At 34.0% G+C, this 27,768-nt stretch overlaps 1 pseudogene; it reads right to left on the reverse strand.

The window, feature by feature from the left end:
- Positions 1-15,008: 15,008 nt before the first annotated feature.
- On the reverse strand, positions 15,009-26,840 carry LOC125873608 (homeobox-leucine zipper protein HDG1-like; annotated as a pseudogene).
- Between the last annotated feature and the right edge of the window lie 928 nt (positions 26,841-27,768).

Below are 27,768 nucleotides of genomic sequence, written 5' to 3' on the forward strand. Positions count from 1 at the left end.
TTTGTATTTTTATTAAATAATATATTAAACATGTATAAAAATTATAATCAGAATTCAACTCTTAATATTAAATATTCTTCTTGTTCCTAATTATTTGTTCTCTTTTGATTGATACACCTATTAAGAAAACAATGATTAACATAGTGAATTGACCATTTTATCCATATTAATTATGAAGTGAATAAATTAAATTTTAAGATTTTCAAGAAGTAATTAATTGAGGGTATAATAGGTTAAAAAAATTGTCTTTTCCTGATTTGTCAAAATGAACAAGTAAAAAGGGACAAATAAAATAGGTAAATTTGAACAAGTAACTAGGGATAGAGGGAGTAAGAAAGAAGTATTCAAAACACTCATGAACTTGATGCAAATTATTAGTTTCGTTCCCAAACTATTGATAACCTTAAAAACACTCTTTACTTGAATAACTAAACTTAGATACACCATGATCACTTTTGATGTGTCACATAATATAGCAAGTTGTCTCAAACTCTTGTATGAATATAGGGCTTTTAATCAAAATCCGAGAGAAGTGTTAGTATCACCCCTAAATTTGATGAAAATTTAGGGTGTATTTCACTTATATTGTAAAATTAGGATTGTATTTAAATTCAGTTAGTCAACTAAATAAATATTTTTAAGTTATCAATAATTTAAGGATGAAAGTAATAATTCACGTCTAGTTTAACCATATTTTCATTACTTTTCACATTAAAATAAATATCTTCCAAACATTTTAAAATAACACAAAATTCAAATTCTAATTCCGCCATCATAAAATAAGTTGTGCCAAGAAAATTGGGTCAAAGTGATTGGGTGAATATGAAAGGGAAAGGGGCTTAGAAAAGTTTGATCCGTCAAAAGGCCCCTTGAAAAGACCAACTTTGAATTGGCTTCATTAGTGTTGCAAGTTGAAACTTGTTTTGTCTTGTCTTTAGAGTAAGAGAAAGGACGAGGATTCCACCAAACAGCCTCGCACCACGGAACTATCCCAACTTTATTTTTCCATGTGGAGCTCAAGATATCACATTTTTTAAAAAATAGTTAAGTTTATTACTTTCTGTCTTTAATTACTTGTTCACTTTTAAATTGACATACTTATTAAGAAAACAATTATTAACATAGTGAATTAATTATTTTATCCCTATTAATTATGAAGTGAATAAATTAAAAATTTACGATTTTCAAGAAGTTCAACCTTTTTCAAAATTAATTAATTGAGAGTATAATGTGTAATTTTTTTTTATCCTTTCTTAATTTGTCAAAATAGATAGGTGAAAAAAGAAAAATTGAACAAATAATTAGGGAGAGAGTAATTCATTTAAACTCTTTCATTCTATCGCAACAATAGAAGTTGAATTTTAATTTGAATGAGATTTGAGTGGTGAAATTATATCCACCATGAATAATGAAGCATTTGGATTTTAATTTTTATTGATCGGATAGATAGATTAAAAGAGTTTAAATGAATTAATAGATTTAATTGAAAAAATGTGACATGTGGGCTCCACATAGAAAAATAAAGGCGAAGCATGGAGATTTAACGAACTAAAAGTGTAAATATGACTTTTTTGTGAAGAAGGAGACAAAAATGATCCTAAAGTTAGAAGAAAAAGACAAATATGTTTAAAAAGTATAATGAGTGACAAATATAACTTATTTGTGAGAGTACAAGTTTAAATATGATCCTTTTTTATTATATACTCACAAAAAATAGTAAATAAAGTTCATCTTTTATCATGATATCTATATTAATTGACATATACTCTTTAATAAATTTTTGAGATATACTCCCTCCGTCTATATTTACTTGTCAAATGTTTATTAATTTAATTTTCACTTTTAATTGTCATTTTTGACAAATCAAGAAAGGACAATTATCTGTTTCCTATTTTACCCTAAATTTATTAAGAGTGACTTAATGTCTTTGAAGGTGTAGTGATAAGTCTGTTTGAGATCCTATCAATTAATAGGGTTAAAATGAGAAACTTACTGTACCAATTATTATTTTATTAAGGGTAATGCTAAATGACCAGAAAATTTGACCAGAAATTTAAAAAGTATATATATATATATATATTTTTTTTTTATTTTTTTATTTTTTATTTTTATTTTTTATTTTATTTATTTATTTTTTTTAAAATTTAAAATAAACTGATTTTTTTTCATTTTTTTAAATTAAAAGGTATTAAAGTTAAAAGGGTAAAAATGTTCAAAAAGGTAATAGTGTGAAATATGTTATTTTACCATTCTGGCCAAAAGGATTTTTCCTTTTATTAATGGGTAAAGGGTCAAATATGCCCTAACCTATTCAAAAAGGTCTAGATATACCCTCCGTTTACAGTTTGGCTCACTCATGCCCTCGCCGTCCAACTTTTGGTCTAAATATGCCCTTATGGACGTTAGTTGGCCTGCTGGACATATCCAACTCATTTTCCATATCTTTAAATGCCGCATGGAATTGTCATGTCATTTTGACTTTACCACATGACATTTATATGAAAATGGAAAGAGATCAATTATGCCCCTAAAAAATTCTAACCCATAAACACCTAATCCGACCCATAAATCAACCCCCCTTTTAAATAAACTAACCGACCCGTTGTCAACAATTTTGTTTAAATTTTTATTTTTTTTCGATAAATCCCGAATATTAGTAATTGATTAATAAAAAATAGGAAAAATATAAAATTAACGCCAAAAATTCACAAATAAATATTGTAACCTTAAATTCAACAATTTCAACAATTTTTTTAAATTTTTATTTTTTTCGGTAAATCCCGAAAATGAGTAATTGATTAATAAAAAATATGAAAAACATGACAAAAAATATAAAATTAACGCCAAAAAATCACAAACAAATATAGTAACCTTAAATTCAAAAATTTCAACACTTTTTTTTAATTTTTATTTTTTTCGGCAAATTTCGAAAATGAGTAATTTATTAAAAAAAATAAAAATTAAAAAAATTGTTGAAATTTTTGAATTTAAGGTTACTATATTTATTTGTGATTTTTTGGCGTTAATTTTATAATTTTTTCATATTTTTTATTAATCAATTACTCATTTTCAGGATTTATCGAAAAAAAATAAAAATTAAAAAAAATTGTCGAAATTGTTGAATTTAAGGTTACAATAACTATTTGTGAATTTTTTGCGTTAATTTTATATTTTTTTAAAAAATATTTTTCCTATTTTTTATTAATCAATTTCTAATTTTCGGGATTTACCCAAAAAAATAAAAATTTAAACAAAATTATTGAAAACAGGTTGGGTAGTTTATTTAAAGGGGGGGGGGGTTGATTTATGGGTCGGATTAGGTGTTTATGGGTGCGAATTTTTTAGGGGCATAATTGATCTCTTTCCATTTTCATATAAATGTCATGTCGTAAAGTTAAAATGACATGACAATTCCATGTGACATTTAAAGAAATGGAAAATGAGTTGGATATGTCCAGCAGACAAACTAACGCCCATAAGAGCATATTTAGACCAAAAGTTGGACGGCGAGGGCATGAGTGAGCCAAACTTTAAACGGAAAGTATATCTAGACCTTTTCGAATAGTTTAGGGACATATTTGACCCTTTACCCTTTATTAATAGGTGTGTCAAGTCAAAATTTGACGAAATACTATTTGGAAGGAGTAATTAATGCAAAAAGCAAAATAGGAAAAATTTATTGTCCTTTCTTGATATGCTAACGTGAAGAGTTTTTGACTAAAAACATTCTTGAACTATACTCTAAACTTAAAGCATATTTTTTTTATATCAATAGTTAACAGAAAAACATCCTTCAAATATCTAAACATTAACAAATTCCATCCATTAGGTAAAGACCGTTAAAAATCTAATGGAATGGGTGAAATTCACTTAAAACTCCGCAGATTTGAGTACTTCACATTCTGTTTGGTTCTTTATTTTTATTCTCCACTAAAACATGAAATACTTTCCCATCTCAATTTGGTTCTTTATTTTTAGCAATCAAAATTTAGCTAAGAGCTAACAGCTTATTGTTATTATGCTAATGTATATGTATATATGCTCTGGAAAAATAAATCGTAGAAGTGTCAGAAATGTCAATCCAACATCTTGTGCATATTTCATCTAGTAATGCTGCTAACATATTTCTCGTTGCATTCGCATTATAATACCTATTTACGAACTCTCTTATTTTCCATCTATCATTTTGTTTTTGCTCTTTGACTACTATGAGCACTCAACGGCGTCATTAGAAAGACGAAGTGCTAATATTTAGAGATGATCGATGTTGATTCTACCGGTTAACTAGTTTAAGGAGGAAGAAGATTGACTATGATTAAAAAAAGAACCTAGTTCCAAATGGAGGAACTATAGTGGTGTCACATGTGTTTCAAAATGCTCTGTTAGATTTCTAGTAGTTCTTGACAGAAGTGAAAATTGCTAGATTTTCAATTGTCGAAGGATGTTCCTTGTTCACTATCATATTACAAGGATGTACTTTAAGTTTGGTGTATAGTTGAAGGATATTTTTAGCCAAAAACTCCTAACGTGGACAAGTAAAAATAAATTTTTTTTTTTTTTAATAAAATGGATATTTTAAAAATGAATGGGAGGAGTATTTCATGTATTTCACTCTAGCTATGACATTCTCTTTTATCTTTTATACTAGATACAAGAGTATGCTATTATTCATTCTATCTCAATATACGTGATACAAATGAAATTTGAAGAGTCTTTTAAATCTTATATGATCTTAAAATATTTTAAGTTACTATTCATTATGATTTATAATACTTTTTACGTAATTTTCAAATAATACATATTACATCTTTATGACACATATAATTTCAAGAGTCAACAAATTTTTTCAGATGGTTTTTTTAAAAAATATTTCAAGTTGTTAGTTATTGGAATTTATAGTACTTTTTACATCATTTTCAAATAATACATGTTATTTCATCTGTCCAATTTATGTGACACGAATAGAATTTGAAGAGTCAACTGACTTCTTATGTCTTCTAAATATTTTAAGTTGTTAATTATTGCAATTTATAATAATTTTAGCGTAATTTTCAAATATATAAAAGCTAAAAAAAGATAAGATAAATAAATTAAAACAAAGAAGTACCCTACTTTATCTACATTAATATGTACGCGTGCAAAGAGGGATTGACACAAATATACAACTGCTACATATAATTGGCAACATATAGCCCAATATAAATTAGCAATTAACAGACAAATAAAATACTGGCACATATTAGCCCAACAGTAATATATCGGTATTTAAAAAAAAATTAAAATAATAAAAGATATTTTGTCACGATCCAAAAGTCGAGGTCATGATGACACACACCCTGAGAACCCCAAAAGGGTATGTAAGCCGAAATAAATAACACATCCAAGACTTTCAAAGGGAAGTCAAGCCACAAGTGATAGGAAAACAACAAAAAGTTTCCAAAACCAAGTAGTATAAATATAAAAAGCATCTAATTGATTTCTAGATTCTGAAATACATCTCAGGTCTTCAATAGGAAATTAAACACCGTAAATGATAGATGGAAACCAATAACGATCGGGAAAGCAGGGTCTCACCACAACTCCGAAAAAAAGAAACCACTAGATCCGATTAGCCGCTATGAAGATCACCCTGACTAGGATCTGCATCAAAATGATAACAGAAGTATGGGTGAGTAAAATCCACATGTACGCAGTAGGTTAGACCGACTGTGTATAAGCAACTAATTAGACTTAAGAAATAAACTATGAAACGCTTCCACACAAAGAAGTCCCATTCTAGCATCGGTACTGCCGCCAATATATATATATATATATATATATATATAATGACGGTGCGAATAAAGTAAACATAAAATGATACATATAATACTCAAATAAACATTTAAGAAAGTTACACAACACAATGAGCTAGCCAATGAGATGCAATGAGATGATGTGGTCGACCCAAGGTCATCGCATAACCTGTCACATTCACCTTGCCGAGATTTAGCTTCCAGACAAGGACCCATGAGGGACTTGCAGTCTATATAACAATCTCATGATCTCAATATCTCATCAACTTGCCACCTAGCTCATGGTCAAGTATATAAGTAAGGAACCTCATTTTCTTTCTAAAAAACAATATTTCTCCACTTTCTCATATTTCCATGATCAATGATATGCTGAATGAGGATGAATGCATTTGTAACACCTCAAAATTTGGTAAAGTCGAGTTGAAAGGAAAAGGTGCAGAAAATTTATTGATGATGTGATCTAGTCCTATCTACGAACCGTAGGAAGTCCTATCCGCTCCTGCATAAAACTCCATAAATGAGAGGTGAATTGGTGACTTCTATCAGACATGATAGAAATGGGAACTACATGCAACCGAATAATCTCACGAATGTAGATCCTAACCAAATGCTCCACATTATAGTTAGTCTTCACTGGGATAAAATGAACCGACTTGGTCAACCTATCCACAATAATGCAAACAGAATCAAACTTACCCAAAGTCGAGGGTAATTCAGTCACAAAGTCCATAGAAATGTGCTCCCACTTTCACCCAGGGATGGATATCCTTTGCATCATACCACCCAGTCTTTGATGCTCTTACTTCACTTGATGACAATTCAAACACTTGGCCACAAAGTACACAATATATCTCTTCATACCACACGACTAATAGTGTTGCTTCAAATCATGGTACATTTTAGCTACCCCTGGGTGAATAACGTATTTAGAATAATGAGCCTCATCCAATATCATACACACCAAACCATCCACTAGTTTAGGAACACAAATGTGGCCACAAATTCTCAAAACCCCCTTTGGATCAAGAGACACCGACTTAGATTCACCTTTCAATACTTTGTTCTGAATTATTCTCAACTTGTCATCCTCAAACTAGTGGGCACAAATCTGATCCATCAATATAGACCTCGCCTCAACGAAGGCTAAGCACACTGAGGTGCAAAAATATCGAGTCGAACCAACTATCTAAATAATGATTGAACCTCTAAAGCCAAATGTCACTCCTCTGCCTGAAGAAAGTCTAGGCTACCCATACTAGGTGCCTTCCGACTCAAAGCATTTGCTACCATGTTTACCTTGCCTGAATGATAAAGAATGGTGATGTCATATTCCTTCAACAATTCCGACTATCTATGCTGATTTATGTTCAGATTCGGCTGAGAAAAGAGATACTTAAGGCTACGATGATCAATAGACTTCACAATGCACACCATAGAGATAATGCCTCCATAGTTTCAAGACAAATGAGAAACATATTTCTCTTCATGTACCTTTAGCTGTCAAAAACATAGGCTATGACTCTTCCCTTTTGCATCAATACACCACCTAGACCAACACTCGAAATATCGTAGATGTCACAACCCAAAGCACACCCTAGGTGTGACATTGCGTATAAGACCCCGAGAGGCCTTACACAAGACAATTGACATGCATATACACAACATAATAGAGAAAATCAAGAAATCTTATATGAATAAAATAGTTTGACATTTATGCAGAAATCTAACATAGCCTTGACAAGCCATCTAGTACATCAAATGAAGTGGTCGGAACGTAACCCATACACTACATACAACATCTGAAACATAAATACATGAGAAAGCAATAAAGGCGCGCGACATCATCCTCGAAGTATGAGGGCTCACCAAGTCTTCAAATCTCTAAGTGATCAACTAGCCACAAATGGAGAGAAAGAAATTGTCAAGCGCTACATTAGTGAAATAATGTAGGTACAAGTATGCTTTATTACATGGAATATACTAAGTATGAGGGAAATGCAATAAAACATGAAGCGTGATCATAAAATGATATAATTGAAAACATGATATGCACGATCAAACTAAGCACATTAAAACCTTTAAAGAATAACATATATATCATGACATGGTCAATGCATATTAAAATTATGAGTAAATCTTCATAAAATCCTTACAGACAACTTAATTTATTTTGTGGGATATTAACTTTAACCGACAATAGACCATGCGAGCTATACATTGAAATCGATGTAACTCCCATATCGAGAAGAAATAGTCTACTTGTCAATGTAGAACTCTGTATCATGTCATGTTCTATATGTGGATCCACTAGCTAGGACATTGAGGAAACCTACGGGGGCACGTAGTTTGGAACTAGAGGTTGCTACTAGAGACTACCCTATTTGAGCCTCCACCTCAAAATTCTCTCGGTGGTAAGTTAAATCCCAACGAAATAGTCACACACATATATATATATATATATCATCCATGGAAAAGCACAACTAATTTACTAATCCAAGTCAAAAATATTATAGAGTAGCTCATTAAATCTTGAATCAAGCATAAGTGAGAAAACCTTTCACAAAGCCATGATCCCTTAATATGTGAGAAAATCCTTTCACAATTTCATTTATGCTCTTCTTAAAGCTACCTAGATCATAAAACCTTTCTTTTCATAAATCATGCATAAGTTCGTGGAAACACCATTCATAGATTTATATTTTTTCTTCCAATTGATGCAAATTAGGGTTCATAGTCAAAATTATGATCAATTCATGAGTTCATCTGGAATTGATTGGAAAACATGTAATTGAGTCTAGATAATCATAATATAATCAAAGTCACATAATTTAAATTCAGACAAATAGAACCCATGAGGAAATGAATGAAAACCTAATCAATTTGATTGAAATTGAATTGGAGAAATAGAGAAAACCTTGAGACTTAATGGGTTAATGAAACCCATTGATGAACTCCCTACATACCTTGATCTCGAAGCTCTAAGAAACTGATGAATGAAGGAGACTTGAACTTGAAGAACCCTAGAATCCCTTGAAAGCTTTAGATAGAAAACCTTGGAAAAAAATTGGGCGTTTAATTGAATGAGAGAGTTACAAGAACTTTTGGGGTAAAAGGGTAGTTATAGGTTTTAGAGATAGGGGTAAAACGACGTAGTATATGAATTAGGTGCATAGGAAAACACCCAAATACCTTTTAAAATAACTGTCAGTAGACCCTACGGTTGCGACCTACAGACCGTAGAAATTCCTATGGATCGTATTGATCAATCGTAGGTCGAGTAACTGGGGCCTGAATTTTGTGCAAATCCTACGACTCATTTCTACGGATATTCAAACTTTATACGGTCCGTAGACCTCAACTTCAAACTCAAAATTTCATTACGTCTGAGACTTTTTTACGAGACCTTCCTACGATCCGTAGTAACGGATCGTCCTAGTCAATTTAGATCAAACTTCAAAAACTTAATTTTTCAAAATTTCTTCCAGGTGCTATGATTTTATTCCTATGGATCATTGGAATTTCTGCGATCCGCAATCTATCTTTTAGACTACTGCTTTAGAGAATTTCTGCACTTTTCTTTCCTTTCTAATTTTTTCAACTTCTGAGGTGTTAAAATAGAATACAACAAATGCCACACCCTCTTCATGTAATGCTAAAATAGGTACTGAGGTCAATATCTCCTTGAGCTTTTGAAAGCTAGCCTTTCACTTATTGCTCTACATAAATTCCTTAGTCTTTTGAGTCAACTTAGTCAATGGAGGTGCGATGGAAGAGAAACTCTGAACAAATCGATGATAATAGTCCTGTAACCCTATGAAGGTCCAAATCTCGATAGGTGAAGTAGGTTTCACTTAATAATGAACTACCACGACCTTAACTGGGTCAACCATAAACCTTCTTTGGTCACCATATGACCCAAGAAACCCAGAGACTCAAGCCAAAAATCACACTTGGAGAATTTTGCATACAACTTCTACTCTCTGAATCTCTAAAGTACAGTCCTCAAGTGACGAACATCATCGACCTCATTCTTAGAATAAACTAAGATATCATCAACAAATACAATCACAAAAGAATCCAAATAAGGCCGAAATACTTGGTTCATCAACTTCATAAAGACGGATGGGGCATTAGTCAGCCCGAATGACATGACTACAAAATTATAATGCCCATAACAAGTCTTGAAAGCCATCTTCGGGATATTAGAATCCCAAACTCTCAACTGATGGTAGCCTGACCTCAAGTCAATCTTGGAGAACACTGACGCAACCTGAAGTTGATCAAACAAATCATCGATACAAAAATGAGGATATTTCTTCTTGACTGTGGCCTTGTTAAACTGTCAATAATCAATACACATCCTCCTTCTACCATTCTTCTTCTTCACAAATAAAATTGGTGTGCCCCACAGTGGTACACTAGGTCGAATAAATCATTTTTGCAAGAATTCCTCTAATTAAGCCTTCATTTCCTTCAACTTCATCAGAGCCATCTGGTAAGTAGAGATGGAAATGGGCTTGGTGCCCGACTCCAGGTCAATCACAAAATAAATATCACGGTCTGGAGAAATACTGGTAGGTCGATATGAAATACTTTTATGAACTCTCTCATCATTCTCGTGGTTTCTAAATGAGATGGATCTTTGCTAAGATCACGAACATGGGCCAAATTAGATAAACATCCCTTCTCCATCATACGAGGGGCACAAAGAAAATATATCACTCATTTTGAATACGAACTTGGAGCACTTTTTCACAAATGTCGAGGTAAACCAATGTAAGCTAAGGTCATGATCTTTGCATAACAATCTAAGATCATATTATATGGAGATAACTAATCCTTACCTAATATCACATCAAAATCAAGCATATCATGTAAAATCAGGTCTGCCTGAGTCTAAGTATCAAAAAACACTACACCCCCGGTACACCTAATCCACCACTAAGGAATCACCTATCGGGGTAAGGACACTACTATGTATAGAAAAAACAAACACACATCATTAATACCCGCAAGAAAATAAGTAGAACATAAGAATAGGTCGACCTGGAATCAAATAATATTGTAGTAGAATGATGAATGACTAGGACGGTACATGTGATCACTACATGTGAGGCCTTTGCCTCAAATTTACTTGATGGGCTAACATCCACCTTACGGGTTCGCTACTGTCTCCTCTCCTCATCTAGTATAGACTGCCTCTTAGTTGCCTTCAATTGCTGGTGCTCCTTCTTCTTCAAACATCGAGCCTCCACAGTTTTGAAAGTGTGGTCGGAGCGGGGGCGCTTCCCAGCAGCACGGGAAGAGTCTGGTGGTGGCATAGTATCGCCAAATAAAGAATTCATCACCACCTCATCCTCCGGTGCCGCAAGTGCAAACTTTGGTACCTCCTCAACAAGGCATAATAGGGAAGCAACATTAGCATGAAGGCTAGACAACTCTGTTTGGAACGCGGTCATATATGGTAGGGGCGGGCCTCTCTAGGACTCTCAACTTGAAAGCATCTAGACACTTATGAACGACCTGAATCTTCCAATCCATTATCTGCTCCATCCTCACCTCAGATTCGCAATAGAATGCTGCATCCATGGCTTCATATGCTGAAGCATAGTGGCCATCTGTATCTCCAGTTTTTGGACTCGGGCTAGATGAATGACATGGAGCCTAAATAGGGGTGGCTCGGGAGGAGATCGAGGCCTGGCTAGTGACAGTAGATGGTGGGGCCTGTGAATCAGTAGGGGCTGGAGTAGTGGAGTCATCAAATTGGACCTGCTCCACATCAACGAAAAGATCAACACCCAAAGGCGGTACGTCAACTTGTGGCTCCCTTCGTGGTGCAATAAGGTTGACATCATCCCAAATGAAGATGATATCTACAGTCCTGTTCACCTTGAGAAACCTATCACAGTGCCAGATAGGTACAGAAGACTCCCTACAGAGATAGAATATCAAACACGGGAAATTAAGAGTGGTGGTGGTCTTGGAAGCCCTCTCGTGGATCTCCAAAATCAAGATGTAGGCAAAATCAATCTCCAACCCTGCCATAATGGCTGCTAGCAACAAGACTCGGTCCCATGTAACCTCATTGTCTGCCTAAGTAGGGGACAGTCGAGTCCGAACCAATAACGAGAAGAACTTCACAGCAAGGCTCAGAGTCGCCTTCTTAATAACCATAGTAGGAGTCCGTATTCACTTAGTGCGCTCCCCATCCACATTAATATGATGTGCCAGTTGCCTCAAAAGTGTCACCCTCTGATCAATATCTCTCAGGAAAGAGCCACTCTACATAATGCCCATATTATAGTCATAGTCTGTCGTATTAATGGGCAGAGTGTGGGCTGGTCCATATATATACCAGCGAATGGTGGCCTCTGAGATGTCAACTGGGAACCCTGCACCAAAGTGGACTGAAGTGGAGGTTGAGCTGCAGGCTTGGCCCATTTAGAGATGGAATTTCGGACGGTGGCATCATAAGAGGCATAGATCCCTCTTGTCATCTCCTCACTGTAGGTCCCGAGGCTCCATGCCAGCCACTCACATATATGCCTCCTGAAGAGTTCCTCAATAGCTGGTGCAGTGTGGAGGCTGCATGTAAGAACTTGAAGCTACTCTGTAATGTGCCTGACCATCTTCTGATGCTCATTTAGCATGCAGGCATCAGAGTATATTTGGTATTGGTCCTCCACACGCCATCTATTCGGCTCTGTAGCAATAGGTGCCAGCTGTGAACTCGAAGGTACTGGGATACCCCCCATGCTATCAGCATCGAAAGATGAAACGGCACTGCCGCTAGAACTGGAGCTGGACTGCGACTCTAAGCCAGACTGTGACTCTCCGACCTGTGTGACCCCTTCCTCAGACTATGGGGCGGTTACCTCATCAATTGTGGAAACTATCTTCTAGGACTGTCTCCTAGTGGTTCGTGGTGCGGTGTGGGAACCCCTGGTGGTCGCTGGAATGTACTTATCATCACTGGATTGCACGACCATGCAACGGGAAGGAGCGACACATTTGGACTTGCCTTTTGTAGAGTATTTCGGTGCTTGTTTAGGAGCCATGGTACCTGTGGAAGACTAGTTAGTACCCAAACAAGGCAAGAAGACTCATGGAATAATTTTAGAATAAGATTCAGACCTAGACGAAAACTCAAAAAAATTTCAGATAGAAGCTAAACCTGTGACCCACGGTGGGTACCTATAGTCCGTCGATGGAACGACAACCCGTGGTCCCCTCCGTAGGTCAGAGTACCCCAAGTTGGGTCTCATATTTGGGAACCACAGATGTGCAGAACCGTAGTCCACACCGTGGTTCTACACTTAAGCAATTTTGTGTGTGCCACTGGTCCACAGAGCTTGACCTACGGTCCGTGGGTTGAAGTCGTGGGTCAGTTCTGTGCCAGGTTATCCTCAACTTTTAGTCAATGCATAATTTTATCAAGTAATGACTCAATTTAAGTAACAAGCACATCCTTGAGTTAAATAAGAATACCAGATCACCAGGAGCAAATTCGCGCTTTTCAGTCTTTTGATCATGGTGCTTTTCCTCCTTGCACAAGGCTGAATTACCATATGCTTTTAGGTGAAATTTATCAAGCTCGTCCATGTCACCAACACCTAACTTCTCCTTAATAAATACTTTGAAATCTTGTTCCAATATATAATTTACCACTGCTACCGACTTAAGATCACTTTCCTGCTTCAGAGACCTACATATGTTAAAAGTCACCTCCTCCTTATTTAATCAGAACTTCATCTGCCATTTCTCCATGTCAACCAAGGCACGCCTAGTAGCAAGAAATGGTCTCCCTAGGATGATGGGAACCTTAAAGTCAACCTCACAATCAAGTATCACAAAGTCCGCTGAAAAAATGAACGACCCTACTTTCACACGGACAACTTTGGAGCTCTCCAATGGGCCTCTTCATAGTTCTAGCAGTCATAAGTAAACGCATCGCAATCGGTTTTGGAGCCCCTAAACCTAACTTCTTATAAATGGACAATGACATCAAATTAAGTTGGCACCTAAATCACACAAAGCCTTCAAAAAGTGCATCTTACCGATGGGTAAGGAATAGTAAAAGCTCCAGGATCCTCTTTCTTTTGCACTAGTGACCTCATAGAAATCGCACTACAATGCTGCAACCTCTCATTATTCTCAAAACTGATGACCCTCTTTTTGGTCACCTAGTCCTTCATGAACTTTGCATACCTAGACATTTGCTCCAAAGCTTCTATCAACGAGACATGATGGAAAGTTGTTTTAACATATTTATGAATTTGCGATATTTTCCGTTTTCAGTATTTTGCACTAACCTCTGTGGGAAGGGAGGTGGAGGTCTAGACATGGGGACAAGTTTCTGGGTTAACTCAGCCTCTTTTTTATGTAGCATCTTTCGACTCTCCAGTCACCTCAATCTCATCCGTATCTTTTTTTATCGCTTTTTCAACCTCAGATGGCATGGGGGGTCAATAGCCTGTTTTACTCCGCGAGTAATGATTGCCATACAATACCTATCATTTTATGGATTTTGGACGGTGTTGATAGGAAGTGTGCTAAGTTGGCGTGGATTCACAGTAGCGGACAACTGACTAAACTGCTGCTTAAGTTGCTTGATCGACACTGCATAGGCATTAACTTTTTGACCTATCCCGAACAACTCATTACGCATCTCTTTCACGTTTTCATCTGTCGCAACAAACCTTTTCATGATCTTCTGCATCATATCCTCAATGCGAGTCATACTACTACCATTCTCTCTATTACCAGATTCTCTACCAGGTGGAACATATGGCCCAACTCGATCGTTCCTATTTCCATAGTTGTTTCTATTGTAGTTGTTATCACGATTGAAGTTCCCATCCCGAACATAGTTTCCCTCGCGGTTGTAGTTGCCATAGTTTCAACCTTGGTTTTCTTGACCTTGGTACCAATTGTTCGAGTTGGGACCTTGGGTGATGGTTTGGAAACCCCCCGTCTGATAATTAACCAAATATGCATCCTCCTCGTGGTAACATTCCTCAACTGGTGGTGGTGGAGTTCTAGTTAAATAGTTGACCACATTTACCTTTTCTGCACTTTCAGTCACATACTTCAATACCAAGCCCAGTTCTGTTCTTGTTTGAGCAATATCTTCACTCATATCATCATTAACTGACTAGGTGCAGTTTGGACTGCATATGTTTTCCTTCCAGTATTAGCCTTTCGAGTGCTCTATGCCTAATTGTTTTGGGAAGTCTTCTCTAGTTTTTTAGTGATCTCCTTAAAAGTGCACTCACCATATGATCCTCCCGCAATAGTATCAAGCACAACCTTCGCATTGTCATCCTGACCTCTGTAGAAGTACTCCTTCAATGACTCATCATCTATGCGGTAATTTGGAACACTTCTTATGAATGCACTGAGCCTATCCCATGAATTGCTTACAGACTCTCTAGGTAGTGCTACAAAATTGTTCAATTTATCCTTGCGATTTAGCTTCTTAGACACCGGAAAATACTTCGCCATGAACACCTTGTGCAATTGGTCCCATGTTTGAATTGAATTAAATATAAGCTCTGAAAACCACACTACAACATCACCGGTCAATGACATAGGGAAGACTCTCAACCCTATAAAATCCATATCCAATTTCGGTCGCCCCATATAACTCTTACAGACACTTCTCAATTTAGCCATGTGAACATGCAGATCTTTCGAAGCTAGACCAGAAAACGATTCTCGTGCTGTAAGCATTTGCATCAAACTGCTGGTTACCACAAATGTATGCCCTGGAGGTAGAACTATAGGCCCTTCAGATTCAACTGTATTGTAGTCAACCCTGTAGTTATTAGGAAGCCTCGGTGCTGACTGATTCTGCATCTTCTCTGCATATCTGAGTAAATTACCACCATGTCCCTGAGCGTTCAAATTACACCTGTATTAAAGAAGTATAAGCAATTGTTGTCAAATAAAGAACCCAACTTGTAGGTTAGGGTCGATCCCACGAGGAATATGGTTCAGACTTAAACTTAACTCACTATTATATCCATTTAGTCAAACTCTTTCCGAGAAAAGTAAACAAAGGGGGGGGGGGGGAGTAAGTAAGTAACAAATTTGAAAGCTTAAGTAACAAGTAGACAAGATTCAAACTTTGAGTTATCAATAAGAGAGAGAAACAGGGTATATGTGTTCCCCATAAGCTTTTAACGCAATAATCCTAATAATAGTAATCCTTTCCTAGTGTTTAACATGCAAAGTTGGTAAGTTGGGTATCCCTAAGTGATTGGTCCTCCAAATAGGGAATTTCACCACGCACCTTGGTCCGGCTACGGGTGTATACTTTACTAACCCTTACCTTTACCTCAGATTAGCCATCACAATAATGTATGGCTTAGTTTTCACTCTCACTCCAATTGACATTAGACTATTAGAAAGCATCTTAAATCTCTGTTGTTTAATCCTTTTCTCGTTCATTACCTTCTTTGTCCGACAAGTAGGAATGAGGCGAGTTCTAACGCGTGCACTCATTAAAAAGACTTCTAAACAAAATGATTAACAATACAACAATACATGAATAAACACTATTCAAGAATTATCTAATTATTATTCATACTTTGTTAATTGTTCATGTTCCCACAACCCTTGTTGTGGATTTAACTACTCTTGCTTGAAAGATCACAATTCATAATTGGGTAAAAAGAATTCATGAACTTACAAGAAGAATTGATGAAACCTGAAATCCTCAATTGAAATTTAAAGAGAAAATTGTATAAAATGAATTCCGGAAAGTTAATTGCAAAGAGTTTGCAAATTAATTCCCAAAGACCAAGAACGAAGAGTTTGCAGTAATGTCTAACCCCCAAAAATGAGGTTTACAACTCCTATTTATAGAAAACAAGTCCTAAATAAAACAGAAAACAAAATAAAGAAATAAACTGCTGGAACACGACTTCTGTTGATGGCACGACTTACAGACCGGGGGTCGACTTACGGTTCATAGGTCACCCTCCGTGGTTTAACACTTAGAAACTTTCATCATGTATTGGAACCTTCAACTCTTAGATCATCAATGACGGACGTGCATGGCGAATCGTGGGTCGACCTACGGTTCGTCGTCTGCTTCGTGGGTTCACCCTTGGTTAGACTTCCCTAATGTCCACCTACTGTCCGTCCTGCCATTATGTGGACTGACTACTGGAACTTCAACCCCTAGACCAAGACCTACGATTGCCCATCCACGGTCCATCGAAGGGCCTACGGTCCGTGGGTGGCTACTTTTGCACTTTTCAGTTCACATTTTTATCAACCACATCCAAGCCTATTTCTTGCAAAAATTACACATAAAACATTATTCCTAATAACAAAATAGCTCAAGACGCACACAAATTCTAAGTGAAACGTATCAAAAATACCATAAACACATGGTATATCAATAAACAACTAATCAGACTGAAGAAATAACTATTAAACGCTTCTACTTGCCCACAGAAAAGTTCCATTCTGGCAACGGTGCCATCAATTTATATAGAATGACGCCAATAAAGTAAACACTTAGAGTTCAAATAATAATTAAATCATCACATGAGATTATGTAGTTGTACCAAGGTCGTCGTAAAACTTGTAGTATACATCTTCTCGAGCCTCTAATTTCTAGAAAAGGACCCATGGGGGAATCATAGTCTATCTACCAATCTCAATATCTCATCAACTTGCCACCTCAATGTGGTTAAGAATATAAGTAAGGTATCACATTTTCTTTCTCAAAAATAGTATTTTCCCACTTTTTCATATTCACATGAACGATAGAGTAATGAATGAGGATGAATGCACATAACACATTAACACAAAGTCTTAATTAATTCATTAAGGATTTTGAATCACATAAGTTCCCAAACTTAACAAGTTATGAAACACGTCTCAAATGATAGGGATAGTGGAGAAATCCATTTAAAATTAGTCTTTACCACTTAGAAAAACATTTCTTTCATTTTTAAGATGTTTCAAAAATATACTCAATCCCCTAACTCGGGCATCTCATTGTCAAATATAAGGATAAGCCACACAACCTCTCGCTTGAGTAACTACTCACATATCACAAATTTTCAGTAATAATTACCAATTTCACCCGAGCTTCCACACAGGGTAAACATCACAAATATACATCACACTGACTAAACAAGAATGTCAACACTTAACAACCTCTAAAACACATACTACAACTCATTTAACAGTTGACTCCCTAACAAAGATCACGTACTCATCTCAGTCTAAAAGAGGGATAGCCAGACCTACCTCGAAGGTCGAAACTTCACTTGAACAACTCTATCAAAGTACTTCCTTAACCACACGATCACCGACATGATCCTCAACTATCAAGAATGGATAGAGTTCATCAAAAGAAGCTCAATGATACCCATATTGATAGGATTGGAAATTGGAGGAAAAATAATCTAAAAATCACTTCGAAAATCAAAAGGTTAAAATTATATTTTAGTTGAAAATCAAATTCTACAAGTCAAGAGGAGTTCGTGTTTGAAAAACCCATTGAAAACAAACAATAATTGAGCTCCAAATCTAGAATTTGCTACTTTTCCAACTTTGGGAGAAAACCTCCCCATATTTGAAATGCGGTTAAAAATGAGAAATTTTGGGAAAGCTTTGTCAAAATCAGTTTACCCACAATACATGGACCTTAAATCCTGAAAATCAATGAATACCCATTCCATATCGACCGTTAAATCAATAATTTTTTATTTCTCTACTTTGGGGTTTAAAATCTCTATTTTGTGGATAGAAATTATGTAATATGAAAGGGATATTCCTAGGGAAAGAGCGAAATAGAAATAGCATACCCAATGATTATGAAAGAAAAACGCATAAAAAATCACCCCAAACCAACCTTTTTAGCTGCCAAAATGTTAAAAATACGAAATAGGTTCAAATATATATATTTAACTCAGTAATTTTTTTCACTAAAACCCTTTTTCCGTCGCTAAAGTTCTATTTGTTCGTCGCTAAAAGTGTGCACAAACAAGCTTTAAACATTCTTTGATCCTCGAAACTCATCCGGAACCGTATAAACACGAATACAAAATAGCATGCCCCCATATTGAAACAAACAATTTTGTCCTTATTAGCAATGGTCTAGCTATCAATTGGCGGTGCTTAATCAAAGATTCTGCTAGACTATTTTGAGTGTGAGCGTGAGCAACCATACGTTCAATTGTTATCCAGTGGTCAAACAATAATCATTAAAGGCATGTGATGTAAACTCACCAGCATTATCAAGATGAATTGTCTGTATTGCATAATCTGAAAATTGTACTCTTAACATTATTATTTGGGTCAACAACCTCGTAAATTCATATTGCGAGCTGATAATAAGCACACATGTGACCCACTTGGAGATGCAACTATCAAGATCATGTGATGTTTAAATGGTCTACATGAACTTGTCACTTTACGGGAAGAATTAAAATTATGTAATTAAAAAGAATTTCTAGAATACATACCATAAATAATGAAAAGTAAAATTAAGAGAATATATTCATAAAATTCCTAAAAAAAAAATATATCTTTTAAAAAAAGACAAGAAACTAATTTTAGTTGCAGGATCATTGATCTCAAGACTCTAGTATGAAAATTATGAACTAAAATAATATGATAATTTCAAAGATTTTCTATTTTGAATATTGAGTATTTGGTACCGATCCAATAAAATTTTCTATATATATATTTTGAAATATTAAATCCTAATAATCATATAAAAATGTTAGTTAAAACGCATTTGGCTACTAGTTTCACAAGTAATTTTAACTCACGAGAAATTAATTTTGTTCCAATCATAGTATGATTATTAGCGAAAATTGGGAATGATAATTATCATTGAGAGTTTTGGTAATGAAAGGTTTAACATATAAATTTAGAGATTCAAACTTGTTGATACAATGGAAAGTTGTCACGTCCCGAGCCTACACCTTGGACGCGACAGACACTCGAGAACTATTTTTGACCCCAGGTGAACCCTTGGTCTGGCTCAACTCTCAGCGGAAGACTTTCTCAATAATAGATAAACTCAAAAGTAGAAATTTTACTCATAGTCTTAAAATAGATCACTCATAAATGTATTAAAACATTCACTGGCCAAAAGAGACAACTCAAGTCTAGAACATTAACAAATGAAAATAAACAAACTTCTGAAAACTCTACTATCTATGAAGCGTCTACTAACTTAGATGGATGTCGGGACAAGACTTACGACATCCTAATAAGCAAAAACGGAAATGTAAACTCAATGTGAAACCCTCTGGAAAGCAAGGAGGCTCACCAAATCTAGTTGGAACTCGAATGGATCAACGGAGTGCCGATTGATGATCCTGATTACCTGTATTTGCATCATAAAATGATGCAGACCAAATGACATCAATACATTGAATATACGAGCATGTATGGGGAATACTGAACATAACATAAAAGCTTGAACTTGAAAAGAAGGAAATATACTCACCTTGACTCTACTCAACTTATGGATACTCAACTCAAAGTAGTATAAAAACAACAATAAAGATGCAGTTTATATAAAACATTCAAAACACTAGATAACGACTCAATGTATTCAAATATACAATAATAACTCAGTTTGTATGTAAAAATACAAACTAACTCTATTTGGGAGATTCTCTAACCGACAACCATCACTATGAGCTATGTGATGATAGAGCGTCTCGCCCACGCTGCCAAAACTGTCCTATACCTTCTCGGAGTATAGAACTCCTCAACTATGTGGATCTACTAAGATATCTTTGAAAAACAATAAGGATTCATCTAAAAAGTATGACCCTTTCTACCCACATTGGCTACATGGTTTATGAGGACTTTGAGTTATTTGAACTCGTCCCCATATAGGTGCTCAATAGTACTCCCAAAATATAACTTAGCTCATATATTTAAAAAACTTTCCTCATCCTCAACTTTGAGATTATTACTCAAAAGATTTCTCCTAAAAGTGATAGTACTCAAAACTCCTCATGAAACTCCTTTGGAAATCAGTGTTTCCCCTAATTTTAATTATAAAAACATTTACTTTTGGGAATACTTAGTTAAAAAATAAACTCAACTCTCCTCATCCTCAAACTCAAGTACTCATCAAGTCTTAAAACAAGTTTTAAAAGATTGTAAACGACTTCTCGAAAAGACTTGAAAGAACTCTCAAGACTTAGCTCTTAACTCTACCTTGAATTTGAATTATGAATTCAAGGGTTATGAGTCATGTTATGAATGATCTCTCGATGTTTAGATGTAGTTTAGATTAGTTAGAACTAATAGGGAATAAAGGTACACTTTAAAAGGACTTAGACAAAGCAAACAGTGGAAAAATGGTGGGAGGCACGCGATCCTGGCGCACTGTTGGCGCCAACCCCTAAACTTCAGAGGATCGTTTGTGGTGCACTGCTTAGGCGCCTCCCCAGACACCCCAGTGTATCTGGGGGGCACTGCTCCTGGCCTCCCTTAGAACATTGCGATGATTTTTTCTTCTCATTTTCTGACCCTAATTTGTCTAGAATCAATTGTTTTCCTCAAATTTTCCTTAGATTTAATGTCCCAATACAAGTACACAAGAATCTACTCAAAAGTAACCCTCAAACTCATAACATTTATCTCATGAACTCATCAAACCCTCCTAATTCAAGAAAGAAAACAACACTTCAAGAACACTTATCAAGAACTTAAATCTTTCAATCTTTATGGATGAATTCAAATATGTAAATCATGATTGACGTGTGAGTGAACGAACCCAACACTATGAAAACTTACCAACCTCAATTTGGCGAAACAAATCCTTGATTCGCAGAAACCTCGATCGTTCTTCCTTTTCTCCTCTTTTCTCTTCTTGAACGCCCTTCTAAAACCCTAAGCGTAAATTAGGATTATTAAACTGAACAAAATCAGTTTTGACCCCTAAAATATTATTAAAATCATTTTAAGCTGATGGGGTAAGGAAAAAACAAAATACACTTCATTAATTCGGGTAACTTTCCTTAACTGGACAGACTAACTTCAAACGGGAATATATCCCTCATCTGAACTCAAAATTTAGCAAACTCGGTGGTGTTGGAAAGAGGATTCCAAGATATTTAATTCGATATCTTATGGGGCACTTAACTCACATGTACTAAAAGTTATGGTCATTTGAAGTTGACCCCAAATTCACAACTTAAGCATAACTTGCAAAATTCTCAACTTAGCTATTTCCAATTTAGCGCTTTCTAAATTTAGCTCTTTCTAAGGCGGGATGTTACAAAAGTATCTTTTTTCATCTTAAAATTCATCAGTTTTAATTATTTTATATTACAAGAATATTTTTACACCAAAAGCTACTTAATTTACTTTTTTTTTTGGTGAGGATAAGTTGTTTTACTTTACAACAATTTCAATTCATTTCAATTGTTTTAATATTCAAAATGTCAACCTTAAAACTATTATAATTCTGAAGACATCTCTTGCAAATGTTAGTACTTACCATTTAATGTGGGATTCATACCATTGTTGATTTCACTCATTTTATTATCAAGTAAGCTTGAAATTAAGACTATTCATAGGCAGAAAAATAATAATCAAACAAGCAATAAATCATCAAAAAGATACTCCCTACATAAACTCAATATAGCGTAATACAATAGTGTCATATATACTATTATTGACATTAAAAACATTGTAATGTTATTCAAGACTCTAGACAAAAAAAGAAGAATGATTCAATAATATCTCATTATTCGAAAAAAAAAAACATAACAAATAGGAATCAAGAGCTAGCTCTTAATCTTCAAGAAAACAAAGTTGAAACTAAACTATTACTTATTTATTTGTTATGTAGTTTCACACACAAGTTTGATACTTAATATCCCTCTTCTATGAATCAAAATACGAAAAAAATTAAAAAGAGACAAAAAGAATTAATGGCTTATAAATGGATAACAATTCATCTTAGAAGAATCACTTGCATTTGAGAGCAGTTGTGATCTTATGAATTGTATGGGAGATGATGTCATTTGCGTCTATGATTGACTTCTCTAGAAGATCTACTGTGGAAAGATTGTCCACCAACATTTGAAACCTGATAGTCACCAGTGATCCACTACAAAATTCATTATTATTTCCACTGTTGTTAGCATTAGCAGAATAATCTTGAGATAAATCAGGAACTATCAAAATTCCATTGGGCAAGAGTTCCACACAAGAAGAGTCTCCCTCTTTCATCACCGTGTTCATTTTGAAGAATCAACTATTGCATAGACTAAAAGAGAACCTGTTGCATCCGTGCAAGTGTCTTGAAAGATCAACATGTTATTTTGATTAGCAATGATGTCATCCCCCTACATTTTCAAATTAAAAGAAAATATTATTAATAAATCAACAATAAGATATAAGAACAAACTCTGTCATGTTTCTAAAATAAGTAATAATTGATTACTCACATTAGCACATAACAGAGAGACGCTACTCTCAAGATTTTGACCCTTAATAATATGGATAATATTTTTCATGGGACCACTGTTGGATAATATATCCCATTGGCTTCTCATATTTTTATTAGTGAAGAATTCAAATAAATATTGTGGTTTTATCGGTAATTGAATTGTCTTTATGGCACTTAAATCACACCGATAGGTTCACCAAGGTCACTAATATTCTTCCTCATCATCAAATTTGCATCTTGTCCCTTTTCTATTTGAATTGTTTTCCACTTGTTAGAGGTTGCACAAATTCCCGCACAAAAATTGCGTGTTATGCGTTGAGCCAATATTCCCATACCTATCTCACCCTTTGAATCAACTGCTTAAAATAAAAATTTATCAAAATTCAATTTTTTAATTGGTATTCAAATGTGTATGGACTTGGCGAAATAATAAAATATTCTTGATTACCTGTGGAATCAACAAATGACGCCATCACTCTCAAGAACTCAAAATGCTTTTGCAAAGAGGACATCCACCTTTGTGCGCCAAATCCTAGACCGGTTCTGATCAAAGGGCGATGCAAATGATGAACAAAAATTTCATCATATTCCACATGCTTGATCCAAATAATCTGAAAATATTATATCAATATTAAGCCACTAAATAAAAAAATATGAACTTGTATGAAATATTAATCTAATTACCAATTAAAGTAAAATAATTATTGTGTTGGACAACTTAGAAAACTCAGCAACCAAATCATGGATTCAATCACAAGGATTGTATCCTTCAAAAGATTCATGATGGTGTTACAAATAAATATTATAGAAGGGGGCGTGCACAATATTTTTGTCTTACATGTTGGCCTTGGCCTGACACAAGATCTAAAGTGTAGAGGAAGATTGTAGGCAATTTTTTGCAAAAGAAAGTAACATATTTGTGTATCTAAATATATTAATTCAAACAAACCTGAAAGCAACAATAACAAAATTGAACAATGAGAGCTTCATTATAAGGTTAGAAGGTCAAGCATTAAAACAATTCTTTTTAAAGAGGATAGAATACACTCCATACAATTTCAAAATGGTTGGAGTTATCAATGTTAGAAGAAAACCAACCTTTTTCCTTTTGAATAAAATAAAGTATAAGGAAGATAAGGTAATAAAAAATAGAATAACTATATGTTGATCATGAAAAATAATGCATAGAAAATATTACCCTATTAATAATGTTTGGGATTATAATCATCTGCTATTGAGGTGGGAGAAAGATACTTCAGTATGTAGCTCATATATCAAACATGAAAAATATAGAAGTTTTACCTTCATTTATAGGTCATAAATTTATGATTAAAAGATATAAAATATGCTCAATAATATCATTTCTAATTAAAAGTAGACTAATTAGGAAAACACAAAATATATAGCTATAAAATTAGATAATACTATAATTTCACGAATATATCACTTGTATATTAATGGTGATAATATAGAAGTTCTACCTTCATTCATAGATTATAAATTTATAATTAAAAGATATAGAATATTCTCAATGATCTCATTTCTAATTAAAAGTTTACTAAATATGAAAACACAAAATATATAGTTATGAATTTGATGATAGTGTAATTTCATGAATTACAAAAGCATCTTAAAACATAAGGTTCAAAACTAAGATACAACTTTCAGTGGACTCAACTGATTCTATATAAGAAACTGTTAACAAAAATAAAAGCTAGAAGCAAATGTCAAGAGAATAATTTTTAGAAAATGCTCAATATAGAATGAACAAGCAACACAATCATTAAAAAAAATTTAAAATTATGAAGACCTGCATGGGACGCAAATGCAAAAAACAATTTAAGTTGAGTTACCTTAGAGTAACCATTAGACATATCTTGAATAATGCAACCTGAAGGGAGCCTTCGACATTTTTCAATTTTATATTGTTGTGAGCCTTCTTTGATTGTGTGGACAGACACATTCACAATAATCCAAGTACCTTCAACATGTTTTTGACAAAAACGTAGAAATTGTATTTTGCGGACATGAACCACATGTACTCTTGCTTTCACCTATGCCAGTAGAAATAACATCAAAAGTATTGACCTTATAATGCATGGAAACATGTCTACCCATTGACTCTGAAAATATAAAAGACAATAATTTAAAAAAAGAGAGAATATAACAGGTAAACATATTCTTATGTTTATGACTTCAAAGTTAAACTTAATTGAAAAAAAAATGTAATAATTTGTTGAAGAACCATTAATTAAACAAATATGTTAAATATAATAAAAGTAAGAATAATACTAAACATAAAAGAAAAACATGAAGCAATAATTTTTCACACCAAATAGGGGGTATAAGTGGTTAACAACTGAATGTTCTTAATGAATTTACGTGAGAAGGAAATTGGGAAGAAAAACCAAAGTACCACATTCATCAACATCTCTACCAATGTCAGACTATTTTCAGCCACTGTACCAAATGACCTTGTGGCTTCTGTTGTGAAATGGCTAGGTTTTATGCCAATAATTGGAATAAATGATCTAGCATGTTCTTCCATATTTAATATTTCCCTACCTCCATCTAAGCTTCTAACCCAGAAAGGTTCATCACTCATTGCCAACTTAAGCAACTCATTCAAGCCATTCAAAGTGAGATTTAGTAACATTGATTTATCAAGTGTTAAATATTTGTTAACTTAGTTTGTGGATAGAGGACTTGATAAATATTTTCCAAAATCAACCCCGTTTAATGATAAATCATCCAGAACATTTATATCACTAGTTTCATCTCTTTCCGTAAGTAATTCTAACCCAAAATTTTTCGTCATGGAAGTTAATGATCCTTCTAAGAATGTAGAAGGACCCAAAAATTTATCTGCATGGATAGCAATCCTCGTAAGTTCATTTTTCAGGCGGGAATGCTCATTCAATATTTCCTTATCATCAATACTTTTGTTCCTTATAGTATCTTTATTATGACACGGATCACAAATTGAATTTTTCATGACTTCCTTCATTGCGGCATACTCTATACAAAGTTTGTCATTTTCTTGTTGCAACACTCACTTATCATGTCGTTCCAATTGAGTCTAAATAAACAACATAATTCACTTTCATTATACACAAAAAATTACACAAGGTTAACATGAATGAAGAAAAAGACGACATATGACCATCACCTTGAATATGGATCTTTTATTTTGGAACCAAAATTGCACTTGTTTTTTGCCCACAGACAAATTTGTTGCTAGTTCTAGTCTGTTTTTTCGTCAGGATGTGAATTTTCTTTGAATACACTGATACCAGCAGGGCAATAAATTAAAAAAAAATAATGTTAATTAGCATAAACATATTGATAAATGTAATACAATTTGGAATGATACACGTACACTTCAAGTTCTCGAATTTGATTTGCACTGTATTTCTTCCTCTTTAATGATGTACCAAGTGACAAATTCAATTCATCCACAATTCATCCCTAGATGCACCACCATCTGTATTGTTAGTAACAAAGTTGTCCTCATTTTCATCCTCTCTAGGTCCTCCTATCATAACATTAACCAAACTTTCTCTTCTCTCACTCGTATCACTATGATCTTCCATTGCTGACTTCTGCACTAATTTATGATATATCAATTCAATCGAATATCACATGTGACAATAGAAACACCAATATTTATACACTTTTTAGATTGATAAAAGTTATGAAAATCAAAATTAAATGATTTTTGAGTTATCCAAAGAGACCCCCAATATCTCTAATTAAGGTAAAATAAAATAAAATAATTCACTGATCTTATTAAATCTACATACCTAAATTTTGTAGAATATATTAGATAGCACGAAGTCACAAACTAATAAAGAACTAATTTCAGAAAGAATTGAAAACATAGAATTCCAACTCATTGACTTATATAATTAATTAGATTCACATTTTATAAGCTTATAAAATGATAAAACGTTATTAAATCGAAAGATTCTTTACTCTTGAGTCTTAAATTCATGTTACACTTTTATCATTATATCAAATGTTTTCTCAAAATACCTCATATATTTCTAATTAATTAATTTATTTATAAAATTCTATGATCTCACAAAAGCTACATCGATAGCTTTGCAGGGTCTTTAATTATAGCAGAAAGTCATAAATTAATTTTTTTTTTAGAGAAAACAACCATGTTGATTTTCACAAAATTAATTATTTTCTACTTTTTCATACTGCTAAATTCTAATAAAAAAAATTATGTACAATTGAAAAAAGACATCACCTTTTTAATTTGATAAATTTCAAATGCTATAATAGGAAGTAAAAAAAGAAAAGAAATAGAAAATTTACTTGATCGATAACTTACTTACAAATTTCCTGATCCAAATGGATCCTTCTTTGGCTGTGTTTGGAGAAATTTAAGGGCAATCTCAAGAAACAATTAGTCATTTTTATTTAGATTAAGAAGTAACTTTAGAATGGTAATAAAAAATGTATTAGTAATAGCTATTTATACTACAACTTTATATTTGATAGACTTGAAAA

The sequence above is a fragment of the Solanum stenotomum genome, chromosome 8 (genome assembly GCF_019186545.1).
Source record: "Solanum stenotomum isolate F172 chromosome 8, ASM1918654v1, whole genome shotgun sequence".
NCBI lineage: Eukaryota > Viridiplantae > Streptophyta > Magnoliopsida > Solanales > Solanaceae > Solanum > Solanum stenotomum.